General features: G+C 38.1%; 1 long non-coding RNA gene across 2 annotated transcripts in view; it reads left to right on the top strand.

Annotated features, from left to right (window-relative positions):
• The window catches only part of LOC116451189, an 80,542-nt gene that overhangs the window by 51,249 nt on the left and 14,662 nt on the right, over positions 1–14,631 (top strand). The window contains exons 1-2 of one of the 2 annotated variants that reach the window (XR_004243119.1): positions 1,947–4,594; positions 10,914–10,993. This is a non-coding gene — a long non-coding RNA (uncharacterized LOC116451189). Of the gene's footprint in view, positions 1–1,946; positions 4,595–10,913; positions 10,994–14,631 lie in introns of those variants that run through there. The other variant, XR_004243118.1, reaches the window with a different exon arrangement.

Genomic DNA, 14,631 nt, shown 5'->3' with positions numbered 1-14,631 from the left:
AGTAAATAAAATACTGAATGAGGAGGGGAAAAGGAAATTTATGCTGTTTGATATATCTGATTTTGCACGGCCCATTATTTATTCACCTGTGCAGGTGCTCTCTCCTCCTCCATTTTTCCCCTTCAGTTCCCTGCCTTCTCCCCCTAGCATTATTCATACAGAGATAAATAGATAGATATAGAATTTCTATTATTACTATTATCATTGTTTATATAGATCTCACAGTGTTTCCCCTCTGCCTCACTAAATATTTGTATTTGAGGCTTCTGGAATAGCAGTGATTCTGGCTCTTTTGAGAACCCAAATTCCGAAAGTAACCCTTCAGAAAGAAAATATTTAGAGTTTAAAGCTTTGCTTTGCTCTTGATCAGATCCCTGGAGAGTGGTGGTGATTGGTTTGGGTTGTTTACTTCATTGTCTTGTTTTGTGGGGGTTGAAAGTCTTTTCTTGGTGCATGAGCAGGGAGCAGCTTTCCAAATCCAGGGGATGTTGCAGCAGTTGGTGCCAATGGTGCTGCCTGGGCATCCCAGTGCCAGGTTTGGTGTGAGCTGGGAAAGGCTTCTGTGAGAATGACCTTGCTGGAATAATTAATGCCATTCATTATTAATAGTTAGAATTAGAATGTGGGTAAATTGTGGTGGATCTTTAGGCCAAGATACTTCTGGCAATGATTGGCTCAGCCCAAAGAAACATTTTTGCTCTTTTCTGTTCCCTCTGGGAACGTTGCTGCCAATGGAGGCACTAAGGACTGGTACAGCTCTGCCCTCCACTTAAACTCTTATGATCCCTGTGAAGGAAGGGCTGGGGCAAAACCCAGCAAACTTCAGAAAAAAAAGGAATGTGGAAGGCAGGGTGTGAATAAAAGGAAATAAATAGAAGCGTGGAGGCAGAGAAACAAAACTACAAATGCCCAAAAAATCAGAATTGGCAATAAAACATCCAATCTTTTTCACAATTATAAAATCAAAATTTTTTGGGTAAGTTTGCCTTCAACTTTGCATCCATAAGGAACCAGGAGGAACTTAACTTGCATGGTTTCAGACTGGCTGTGTTGCAATAAACACAGATACAGGCTCTTTTCCAGATGATCTGTTATCATTCTTAGATCACAAGTGAGATAAGGAGACTTGCTCCTTTCCAGGCTGCACAGCCTGTATGTCACTTTAAACACCAGGCTTAACCCTAATTTCTCTGTTTCATTTATCTTTTCTGGGTTACATTCAGTCAATCCGCACCAAGAACAAACACCTTCAGGGTCTTTGTTCAAAACAGTGTGAAGGAATTCTGCTTGCATATTTATTCCACTAGCAAATTACCTCAAAAACCAAGAGAATTGTTGCTGAGACATTCCCACAATCATATACAAGGTCTGTTACACAGGCAAGCTGAGAAATCAACATAATGCCTGGTTTTTGTCCTCACTGTGAATACGCCTCTGTCACCTGTTGGCAGCCCAAAAGAGAGAATTCTGCAGAATCTTTTCAAAGTCTAGAATCTGAACTTTTGGAATGTTTGTTAAAGGGAAAACAACACTCTGTTCATGTTTTTTTTTGTCTAAATACTTTCCCAAATCACAAAATTTATAAACCTTTTATGTATTAATAATTTTTGTCAGCGTGCTTAGAAATGGCAAGAAAAGAGTCCTTGACAAACGAATTTCTTAGGCATGACAGTGCAGGTCTTAATTAAAAATATAATTCAGAGAACAAGAAGCTGTAGACAGCCAGTGGAACAATTTTTCATTGAGAGAATGAGAACAAAACTAGTCAGTGATATCATTTGAGCTTTTCTAACTCTTATTACTACACAGTCTGATTCTTAATTTTAGATGAATAGAGTATTAAATGCCTTTAAGGATCTACAAAGCCTGCTCTCTCCTTCTTCTTTGTCCACCTTTGTTGAAGTTTTAAATTATATATTATCTTTTTAAAATGTAACATTTCCTCCTAATTAAACTCTTCCAAAGGTAAGGAGGTATTCTTGTTTTTATAGATCATAACAATTGATTGGGGGATTGGGCTAAATGTGGTTTTGTAAAATATCAGATTGTCTTCAGGCCACAGGGGAGTCTGTTCTGCTTTACCTCTACATATGAAAAAGAAACCCAAAAGAACCCCAGCTTTACAAATCAGAGTTCAAAATTTCACAATATGTCAATACACAGGGGAAATGGGACAATCAGGCCCATCTCCCAGGCATTCCTTTTGGTATGATTTCTGTAGCTATGAATTTTGGAGTGTTTGCAGCCTTTATATTTAAAAAAAAAAAAAATCGCCAGCCCTGTGTTACTATCCCAACAGGTTTTCATCCCAGCAGGCACATCAGCAAAGGCAAGCAGTCACTAATGAATGACTATCCACAGAACTGTCATGGAGCACCTTGCCCATGGTTGCACAGTAAAATGCTTTGTTTAAGTCACCATGGAGATGGCTCAAATCACTGGATTTTCATTTGAAATTGTTATTCAGGATCTATATAATTTATTAATGTAGCTTGTTTGATAGGTGGTGACTTATGGAGAGAGGATAATGCAGTCATTTCCAAGGATGTGACTGTTCCATTAAAGCTGCTCAGCCAAATGATGAAAACTGAGCCTTAAAATTGGGTAAATAGTGCTGGAGAGAAATGATTGCAGAACTTCTTTTGTCGTATTTGCTCAGACCTTAGATAATCTGAGAGTGATGCTGTAGTTACACAACTATCAGAGAAGTCAGCTCCTCCCTTAAAACACTGCATGAAATCCTTTTGTCGTTGCCTTGCATTGAGTCCAGGACTTGGGAGGTAATGTCTCGCATGTTTGCTCAGATGTAAATTATTATGAGTGCATGTGCAAAATTCCTCAGCTGATTTGAAATAACAGAATCTCCACAATCCAAGTGAGCAGCTGATATTCCAGTGATCATTATCTTCTACCCAGTTGCCTACTGTGAATTTGAAAATCTTCATTGGTGACATACCTATTTATAGAAAGGCAGAGAAATAACGAGTAAGTATCTGTGCTTTTTTTTAAATTCTCTTTCCTAATTTCTCTAGAACTTAGGGTCAAGAGTCCCTTTGTGATGGTCGTAATAGAGACTTACATATGGCTTCCTTTGATAGGAATGTGCATACTTCCCTCTATTTTCTTTCTAAGCCAAAATGAAAAAAATCTCAAACAAAAACAAACAAACAAACCCACACCTAACCCACACTTTTTTCTCTTTTGTGCATGGAAAGGGTAAAAACTCCCCTGATTGTTACAACAGAAGTTTTATTTGAGTTATTCATTAAGACTCGTGTGCATCTCCACTCAATCTTCTCTTCCTAAAACAGAATAAACAATCACAGGCTTGACAATTCTTCCAGGGCTGAAACCCAGGATGTAAATAAACAACTGCTTTAGGTGATTTGATGGTGGCTTTTCCAGAAATGTGCCAAGTGTCACAGGTAAGTTATTTTGCCTCTGGGGATAGGAAATAATAAAGCTTTAGATAAGAGTTCGAGGGAAAGGTTACACTAAACTCACATATTTATATTTGTATCAAATACATAATTGATAAAAATGCATTTCCCAAGTACTACAGGAGCTTAGACAGTATTCTGCTATTGCTAAATTCTGCTTATCATTAAACATAGATGAAGCTTTGTCACATCTTCCAACAACAGATCCTGGGAAGGCTGGGAAAGTTTAATGGAGACCACTGCCCAAATAAACACAGCAATTTCCTGGACAGGATATTTTTGTTTGAGATGGAGAAAGCACTGCAGTTAAACTCATCACTGAGCTTCTTTCTCCCTCTAAACCAGGTCTGTAGTCCCCTTCCGGTTGTGTTTGTGGACAGCATCAGAATGTGTGACACAGCAGTGCACAAACCTCCAAGTACTGGAAGAAATTAATACTGTGTACCAGGAATATTTCCATAATTACACTGAAAGCACCCAGTAATTAAAGACACTCTATTAATAATGTTACCAAAATACACTTAAAGACTTCTAAAGAAATTTCAGACTGGTTTAAAATTTCCAAATCCCCAAAGAGATGAGGAAGCAGCTAAATCTGCATTTGATAAAAGTCTAAAACAATCTCGCTGCTGCATAGTCAATCTTTAAATTCATTAAGAAACCCCTTGTTTTAGTTAAAGTTACACCACATAAAAATGAATCTAAAAAACTCATCTGGTAATAAAGACCTCTTCCTTGTTTGCTCATAAGACACAAACTTCAATGCATATTTTTGACAGAATTGCAGAATTCCTCCCTCTGCATTTTTAGATGTCATAGAAGCCTTTTATAGCAAAAGACTGTAACATCTTTACACCAAAAATTGCATTCTATTAATGCTTTTCTGAATGGACTCAGACTCTTGGTGATTTTGTGCAAAAACCAGACTGATTTTTACTTGATGCTTTCAGCAGTTCTATTGGTATGTTGTTCATTGCTCCAGGGTTTGTTTCTCAGTTTTTTTCTTCTTTTCTTTTTCCCCCTCCATTATTTCTGCTGGTTTCAGCTTTGATCTTAATTGGGAAAAGTTTCTGGTTCACTCAGATTTCCATGGAACTTTGATAGCCATTGGATGTGCAGAAGAGCTCTTCACAGACTTCCTTGCAGCAATAAAGGTGGATATTTCCCACTCCCCTGATTTAACAAATTTGCGTTTGGGTTGGGTGAGTGTTGGTAGAAGCACCCCCATGTCAAAAGAGTTGTTCTTCCTACCTGGAACTCGCAGGGGTCTTCACTGCAGGCTCTCTGAGGGGGGCAGTGCCTTTGTCCCCTCCTGACGTTGGGTGCTCTGACCCAGCCAACAGAGCCCAAGTGCTCCCTTGGGAGGATCAGAGCTCTTTGTATCCTCTATCCCCAGGAACTGACCTCACCTGGCTGCTGCTTTGCACTGTGGAAGTTTAGAAAACTTTATTCTCAGAAAACTTTATTCCACCTTTCTCTCTGCATCCTTTTTTCTTTTTCAAGTCCTTTCTCTTTTTGGTAATTTCAGCAGGTCAGGCTGAAGTTTGTTGGTCTCAGACTTTGATCAATACATTTCCCTACCAAATATAAGCTAGCTTTTCTTCTATTTTCAAATCAATACCCTAAAGTCTGAAAAGTAGTCAAACAAGATCAAAACCATGGCATTTAAACAATCCTACCATAACAGACTTTTGTTCGAGTTTAGAGATAAAGCTGCTGCTCACCTTGATTCTGAGTTCAGGGGCCTTTATTTCAAATGCAGTTCCTTCAATAAGTTTACCCAACATTTACAAAAATTAAAATGCTGCTGGTTTGTTTTCTTTTAAACCTGTCTTTATATAAGCTACTTTTTTTCCACTTTTTACTTTTTGCTTCAAGTATAGAAAACACTTTCAAAGTCACCCCAGGGAAAGCTCTAAGCCACAGGACATACAGCATTTTCACTTTTTTTGTGCTTCAGGCTAAGATAGTTTGACTGTTTCATCATCTGAGTAGTAGGCAAAGTATAAATCATGTATGAAAATGTCAGCTGAAATGTTAGTGCACCTTCATGTCATTAATTGCATTTTTTTAATCTTCTGTCTGTATCATCTTCAGAAATTCCCCAACATAAACACAGTTGCAAGTACTAAATACTCCAGAGGGTTTGTTTTGGTTTGGTTGTAGTTGCTTTTGTTGTTTTGTTTCTTTCTTTCTCTTTTGGAGAGGGAATGTTTGTGGATTTTTGTTTGTTTGGGTTTCTCAGTGGTACAAAACTTGAAGAGATACATACTAGGGTTTTTTACAACTGCTTTGCAAGGTCTGGTCAAAATCTCATCCTCTAGACAAGAAAATCTAGGTAAGATTCCTGAAGTACAAAGGAATTCCTGCGGAATTTCACCGTCCAGCAGAACTTGGCCACTATTTTTAATTAGGCAACATGGCACGTCCTCCCTCAGAACTATTTAAATTCCTGTAAATTATACGTGTATCTCTAAAGATACTCCAGTCCTGATTGAAATAAATGTAGTATTTGATCTTCCTCCTTTGTGTGTGAGAGGACAGAAAAACCAGGAAAGAAACTAAACTTATGCTATGGAATTCAGAGATTTAATTTCTTCAGAGAATGTGGAGCCCGGTTGGGTTTGGCTGCATGACAGAAGCTGGTGTGTTTTATAAACATGACACAGCAGACTTGCCTTGCTATTGAACATTTTACTGCTGCATGTTGGGAACTAAAATGAAACTCGCTCTCTCTCTGCTGGGACTAATGCAGGGGTTTTGTCTGGAAAATCACCTGAATTCCCATATTTCTCTAGATATGTTGTCACTGGATGGACTCTTTCTCTGTGACCTAACCTCTGCCAATTTCAACTATGGAGCCAAAATGTCCTCAGTATTGTCTTTTGTAGTTATATTTGTCCTCTTTCTCGTCTCTTGCTTTTATTAATATTCAATGTAACATAAATTCATTGCTACTTCAGAATCCCCGAAATTGAATTTACTGTTCCAATATTAATACAATTATTAACTTCCTTCTGGAAACTCTTCATCTTAAATCCAAGTTACTGTTGCATATTCCTCTGGCCATGATGCCCTCCTGTTCATTTGCTATTAATATAGAAGTTTTTATGCTTTTTCTTTACCTATGTACTTTTCAGAGAAATGTAACTTTTTTTCTAATGAAATTCTCAGACTAGAGAATTTATTATTATTTTTATTCTTCTTCCCACTTGCCTCGGGAAAGCAGAGACTTTGTGAGCAAACTCTGTTTCATTTTTTCATTGCGCGAACACATTCATTGACCTGCACTCTGCTGAACTATGTTAATTTTTCTTATCAGTCTGCCATAGAAAGATAAACTGAGGTGTTTATCAAAATAAAATTTTGTGAAGGTTACATTTCTGCATCCTCAGCTCCCTAACTTTATCCCTTCACACAAAATGAAGCAATCTTCAAGTCCACAGGTTAAAGCAGAATAGTGGCCTTTTCTCACTGCCAAAGATTTTCAGAATAAATAAGAGTTATTCCTGGTCTTTGTATCCTCTGGTTCTCTGGAATGCTGTTATTCCTACATTACATCTTGCTATTTGTTTAAATATGTCATTTTAATTGAATCCATAAGCACAGCAGTAACCTTTTCTGATTTTGTGGGTGTTTCAAAAACACTAATTTTATTGACCCTCAGGCCTTTAGTTACCTGGCTCTTTTTTCCACTCCAGTTCATTTTCTTGATAAGAATTAAAATACTTTCTGTTTCTACAGATGATAAATTTTCTTATTAAAAAACACTAAGAGGCTGAATTCCTTCTTAAAACCGTAAGTCGTTCTATCAATCAAATAGATTAAAACTGATTAAAATAAGCTTGAGGGGAAAAAGAAAATAAGACTCAAACCTATCATTTTTGAAAATTTAGCCTCCTATTTTGAATTATATCAGAGAACAAATATAGTGACTTTCTACATACTTTGATAAAAAGGCAGCTCAATACATTTAAAGGATATTCCTAAAGTCTGTCGTTCCGAGAAGCAAAAAGCAAAGGAGATTGGAATCACAAACCAATGGTTTTTTCACTCTCAGGAATTGAACAGCTGATCAATTCTCCTTAAACAAAACTGAAATCACATTTTCAATCTGATTTTTATTTTTTAACTGCTATTTAAGAGCATTTGCCATAATTATGTTGAAAAAACATTATTATCCATCAAAAATGCAGAATTTTTCCAGAAAAATATTTTAATTTCTGATTTTAAGATGGAAAAATAAAATCTGTGCTTTCATTTGCTATTTTTCTTCTTAAATCACTTTTATGTATGTTAGAGAGCATATTTGTCTTTCCTTTAATTATCAAATGATTAATTTGTCCAAGTAGTCTGCAATATTTCTTAGTCCAAAATAATAAATTCACAGATTATTGAGCAGGCAAGGCAGCTGCAGACGCTTTTTTTTCAGAATAGTTCTCAGCCATTTAAAGACTCAATAGCTGGGCTGAACTTCTATTGTAATTCCATCACAGTTATTTAGCTAAAAGAAGCAATTCCAGAATTTTCAGGCAAACCCATGATAGCAATTTATAATCCTTAAAATTGTGACACTGATATTACTTTAGACCTTTTTATGGCAAGATTAAAAGGGCTTTAATACCTTTCTCTCACAAAGTGGTGTGGAAATACTGTCTTCTCTGTGTTTCCTGAAATAGCTGCTCAGACTTGCAATAATTTAAAAATATTATCTTGGGAGTTTTCAGGGCACAAAGTTAAAAGATAAATTCTGCTGCTCGTCCAAATGTTAGGATATGCATGCTAATCTGACATTTCTGAGCAAGGGATGGAATAAAAACTTCCTGGAGTAGGATAGAGGCTGTTGGACAATAGTTGGGATTACTCTTCATGCTGCTCATGAGGAAAACACCAGCATGTGATTAAGAACTACAGATACCTATAACGTCTTTAGAGCTCAGGTTTTGTTTAAGAATCAGGAGAAATTCATGTGCACATGTAATGACTCTCATATAGAAAGTCACAATAGTGCAGACTCTCCTAATACTTTCATTTCTCCTAATACATCTCATTTTATCTCAACATTTGGACTCAATTGCAGTGATTTTATTCTATTGTTTTCTGCTATATTCTTGGCATAAAATTCTTCTCAAATCCAGTAGCATCCTTGATATCAGATGATCCAAACTGACTTGGGTCAGGTATTAAGAATGGACTCAGTAACATCTCATTGGAGATTAGGATGCTCTCATTGAGAGATTGTCGTTTCAGGAATACGTAAAGAAAAGATATAGGGAACTTCTTGTTGGCTGTATGATGAGAATGTCATGGGTGGCAAGGATGGGAGACACGTGTTCATGCCACACATGTTGGAAATTAAGGGAAAGAGGAACATTACAGCACTGGCAAGAGGCACAGCATGCAGTATTCCCTGAAATGCAGAAAAAATTATGGTAAAATATTCACTAGTGAGTACATATGGCAACTCAGACCTGGTGATATACCTGTGGCATACCTGGGGATGTTTTTTAAAAAGCTCCCTGGTATCCTTTTGCAGCACAGCCAACTGCATCATACTGATCTTAGTCTATTAAATTCAGGCAGATAACAGGGTCAGAGCATTCCATCTGTTACAGAGCCTCCAGAAAGTCGGGAGCCCAAATCCAATTCTTACACATTTACCGTATCTCCTGTATAGCCACTGGATAAATTGAGCTTTATCAATTGCTCTCCTCTTTCGTACCTGGCAGTCATTTGTAGTCTGTGTTAATGAGTACCAAAATGCCACTCTCACTAACTGGTTTTATATCATGTTGAATTCCATGGAGAATCTTCCCAGCTTGGGCAGCAGGAATCCAGGAAACCTGTTTGCTGTGTCTCAAGTGCAGTTTCAGAGACTGAAAGGATGGAAAGATAAATATTCAGAGGGACACTCTATTAAGGCTTACACTTTTCTTTTTTGGTTTTGGTTATGTAGAGATTTTTGCAATTACTTCTGATGAACAACATGTACTGACACTAGCAACGGAACAGCTGAACCTCTCCATCCTTCAGAAGTGGGGAAGGGAAGGACGAATTCACCTTTTCTTTGGGAATCTGCACCCCACCAAAAAAAACGAAAAAAAACAAGACAAATATTTTCTTTTCAGGAGAATGCAGAACTATGGGGTTTTAAAGTATGTACTGTCCATGAGGATTCAGAAGAGATGTTCTTTCCCTGTCTTTTGGCTGAGTATCCAAGGGAAGCGAGTTGCTCTAATAAAAAGGCAATTCCAAGCAATTTAAGTTTACCCCTTGCCTGTTGGGTACCGCTTGATACTGAATTTTGCCTAAAGCTAATGAGTCTTGGGATTACACTAGACCATCTTTTTCCAGTTTTTTTCCAATTTACTGTTTATTTGAATATATTTTAATTAAATTAAACATTGCAGTTTCTTCCTATGGTACTTTGGAAACTCCACATTTGGGCACGTTTGCTCCAGGCCCTTGCAGGTATCCCTGGCAGCTGCTCTCACAGATCAACATATCACAGTACTGAATATAGAAATTGCATTAGTTTGCCATGAGTTGTTTAAATATTCTGGCTGGTAAGATAATGATGTTCTGTATCAGAATTCAGTCATTTCCTCAGTGTATTCTTCTCAACAACTGCCGGGCTATCATTGAATATTGAAGGAAAGGAAAGAATTCTAGGATTTTTATTGCTGCTTCTTCAGTTGTGTCAGGTTGTGGAAGTACTCTTTATATCAGTCAGGACAGGGTTTAGCTCTTGATGGGAATCAACAGTAGTTGCCATCACTTCTTTGGCGATCCCTTTGAAAGTCTCATGTACATTTTAGGTCTGATACGATCATCTCTGTGTCTTGGAAGTGAGTTAAGGCACAGAAAACCTTGCTGCAAGTCGCTCCACAGCAAAAGCGCTGATCTTGTCTGACTGCTGATCGTTTACTGAAGAAAACTCCTTTCCCCAGCCTGACAAGTATCAGAAATCGTTGTGTTCTGTAAGTCAGAGATCCATTGTAGATAAAGCTGCAGGTTCTCTGTAGATCATCCCTGTGCTCATCAGGGCACTCATCATCCATGTGATGGTACTCATCAAGAATCCCCAAAATGCAAAAACATTTGTGAGGAGAGGGAATCCTCCAAAGCCAGAGGAGCGCTGCTGTTGTGTAGATGAACCCACACCTGCCTGAGAAAGGAGCTGAGACTGCACAGCCTGAGCCCTTCTGGCCCTGCTCTCTCGCACGTGGTGCCCCACAGGTGTCTGCCAGGCCCTTGGTTTTTCCTAAAAGCAATTTATCCTTGTTGGCCGTGCACTGAGTGAGGGATCAAGATTCCTGTACCCCTAAGGCTGACTGGATTCTCTGCACCAGGTTATCAAAGGATTCATTTGACCCATGAGGTAACAAAGCTGTTTGAATACCGGTCTAAATGATATTCTCAAAATGTGGTTTCAGAAATGCTCTTTCACTTTTTTTTTTTTTCTTTTTCCAGCCTGCAAATGGATAGTAAATGGAAGTGCAAAAGCAGAATGCAGCAGCTTATACACAGCAGAACTGGGGAATCTTTTCTGGGTAGGTATTAAAAGCTGTTAGGTCAGTATTCGTGGCATCTTATCCTATTTACTCCCAGTTGACAACTCAGCTGGATGCTGGAGTTTTACTTGATTTCCAGCAACCAAATCAACATTTGAATACAAGTCTGACTTAAATAGACAGAAAATAATTATATTTAATAAGCATGTGTTAAATGAGATGTTGAATGTTCTGAACATGAGAACACAAACAAACTCTTGAGAGAACAATTGCAGAATTGAGTGTTCACTGCCATGATCAGCAACCTCCCATCTGGAACTCTGCCACTGATCTCATTCAGAGAAAAGGTAAGCCCAAAATTAGGAGGAGCTTTTTAAAAAGCTTGTATTACTTTAATTAACCTTTGCTCTTCTCTAGTTTTTCACCATGACAAGAAGATGTAGCAGCTATGCTGTCAGAAAATACTGTCAATAAAGTGTCCAGTGTTGTTGCTCTTGTTTAATGAAGCATTTTTTTTCTGTCTGAATTTTAAGTGTTTAACAGTTTAAAATACTTTCCCAGTGAAGTACACACAGATTAATATTTCATTACAAGAATTTTATTACACCACGTTCTATCTTTTAGAAAAAATCCCCCAAAAAAGGATGCAAATTTTCTCTCCATCCTCTGTAAAAACAGAAACAGCAGCAGTTAGGGCTCTCTAACCCAGGGTCTAGCTGAGAACAAGGGTCTGTTGAGCTGCCAAGTGGAGGCCAGTAGGAAGCATGTGGAGAAATGTATTTATCAGTAATGTGGTGATACTCTACCATCCTCTAACCATCCTCACCAAAGGAAGGGCTCTGTTCCACAGTGCTGGTAGATTTTTTTGACTTGTTCCTCTAATCAGTGCTGTAACTCCCATTGTCTTAATACTCCCTGAGTCTGGAAGCAACAAGTTTCATTGTTAAACTTTGTGTTTTATTGAGAGCTATGTGCCAAATGAAGAATTACCTCTTTTTGCTTATTTCGAAGCCATCGGTTGTTGGGGTTTTTTGATGCACTCTGGTTCTTGTGTTCCAGCAATGCTGAAATGTAACTCTTGTTCACTGACTCCATGCCACTCATGACTTACAGGCCTTGATAAAAACCTGGAGGCTTTTGTGCCCACTGGAAAAAGAACTTCTTCAGTTTAGCTGTAAGGAAATACTTCCCCACATTTTTACTTTTCTATGCTACTATATCTTGTACTGTTTTACTGTTTTACTTTTTCTATATGAATAACCTGTAATGCACAAAGGATTCAAAAGCATAGAATGGATTCCTGTCCTAAAACAATGATGTTTTCAATTTTGTTCTCTCTCCATTTTCTAAAAATTCAATTGCTTTGTGTTTGCCTCTGAGCTGATGTGTTTGCAGAATTGTCTATCATAATTCCAGCAACATATTTCTATGCAGCTTGGTCAGAGCCCAACACTGTAGATGCAAATTAAGATTTTTTTTTTCCCTCATTGTGCATTGTTTTTATGTCTATCAACATCATATTTTAGCTGACATTTTATTGCCACTTTCTCAAATTTGCAATAAAATCTCGTTTTATTGACATCAATAGATGAGAAACAGAAAACCTTGTAACTTAGTGAAGTTTTATTTCCAGTTTTTTCTGAATATAGGATCCAGTACAACCATCCTCCACCGTAAAAGCTAACCTAGACCCCCAAACAACTGAATTTATCTAGAAACCTTTAGCAAGGGATGTTTCCAAAGCCCTTTGGCATGGTGTTGTTAATCACAACATCTTCTCTTCTCCTCTGTCCGTCTTATCTGGACTTGTTTCAATTTTTGCCTCCTTTTAGATAATCCCATGGTAAATGATCAGCTCTTCCTCCACTTCCCTTCCTGCAGTTGTGGTTCAACCCCAGCAGCAGCTCAGCCCCACACAGGCACCAACTCACTCCCCCAGAGTGGGATGGGGGAGAGAACCAGAGGGGTAAATGTGAGAAGACTCGTGGGGTGAGATAAAGCAGTTTAATAGGTGAAGCAAGAGCCAAGGAATTAATTCAGCTCTTCCCATGGGCAGGCAGGTGCTGAGCCATCCCCAGGAAAGCAGGACTCCATCAGGTGTGACATCAAACCAGCACACCACCACCTGCCTCACACCAGACGTGCAGAAAGCAACTGGTCTGGGGAGCAGGAGCTAAAAGTGGAGTCTGGTTTCTTTTGGTTTTCTGGGTTTTGTTCTCTAAATACTCCTCCTCACAACCCACTGACCTCGGCCGTTCCCTCTCCCCTACGGCATCCTCATCAGACACAACCAGCAAAGGAATAGGCCCATATTCCTCTCTCTTCTGAGGCAAAATCTGCTGACTGGACAACACTTTTATGTCAGCAAGTTTGCAAAAATATTCGAGTGGTGATGTGCTAGATCCTGTAAGTGTGAATCTAGTGCAGTGCACAGCACCAAATCATATGGGAGGCTTAGGAACAGAAGTTGCCACATGTAAAATGCACCACTGCAAAAAACCCTACAGGAAGCAAGTAAAAATCTAATCTAAGTAGCTTTGTTTACTGAAGAAGAGTATGTTTTGCAAACAAGAACAGTCTAAAGATAATTATAGAAAAGTAAGAATAACAACATTTAGGTTAACATTTACCATAAAAGAACAGAAGCATATTACTATTGAAAAGGCTTGGAAAACATCTCATGAGAATGTGCCATTGTGGTTTTATACTGAAAGTTCTATAGGTTATCCTTTTTTTCCTGAGCCAAGTGGAAGAAAGATTTCTCTAAGAGTTTGTGTGCCTTTCCATATGCCACAGTTTAACAGACACTAGCAGGTCTGTTTATATCATCATTTTTCTCTCTTAAAAAAAGGAAAAAAATTGCTCTTTGCTAGTTTTCATATGTTCCCTAAAGATTTTCATCTTGCAAATAAAAGAGCTTAATTATTTCTATAATGAAAGGATTAGTGTTCCCATGAGCAGACTCTTTCTGTTCAAAAATCATTGTAGGTGTAATAAAATGCAAGTAGTTCATGACCAATGCAGCTGCTTCACAAATTACTGGAGTTAAAAAAGTAAGGAAATAATAAAAAAAACCCACCCAACCAAAACCCAACCAAACAACAAGAGAAAAGAGATGTTTAAAAGAGAGGATTAAAAATAAAACTAAAGACTAGTGCCATTAATGCATAGGGGCAATCAGGTCAAGACCACGGAGAATAAATTAGTTGAGAAAAGTGTAATACAATAGCTGACACCTAAACAACCCTCAATGTTTTTGTGGCTTTTCACTATACTTTTGCAAGAGAGTTGTAGGGGTGTATAACAGCTGCCAAGAGAATTTCCATATACTGCAGCTAAAGCACATTAAATGCCTTTGTATGTCTGTTATATTTTATTATATATTGACAAATTAACTTGGGTTTCTGTGTTCTCATTTATGCTGGTGTAGCTATTGACTTCAGCTGGTTCAGGTTTTACCCGTCTGAATGAATAAGGGTCAGTGTCTAGCTCATGGACAAAAGTCACCTAATGAGTATGGCATCAAAACACTGCAGCAGCTCTGGTTGCCTTCAAAGCTTTGTGCTTGGTTTAAAGGAAAAGCCTGACGGGTTCAAGTCAGTGAAGAAGAGGAGTTCCCAGAGCTCCCTTGTGGAGCAGAGCTCTACCACACAGGTGAAGTTGGCTTCCATCTGTCC

The sequence above is a fragment of the Corvus moneduloides genome, chromosome 14 (assembly GCF_009650955.1).
Source record: "Corvus moneduloides isolate bCorMon1 chromosome 14, bCorMon1.pri, whole genome shotgun sequence".
In the NCBI taxonomy this organism is placed as follows: Eukaryota; Metazoa; Chordata; class Aves; order Passeriformes; family Corvidae; genus Corvus; species Corvus moneduloides.
This window is presented reverse-complemented; position numbering and strand designations above follow the sequence as displayed.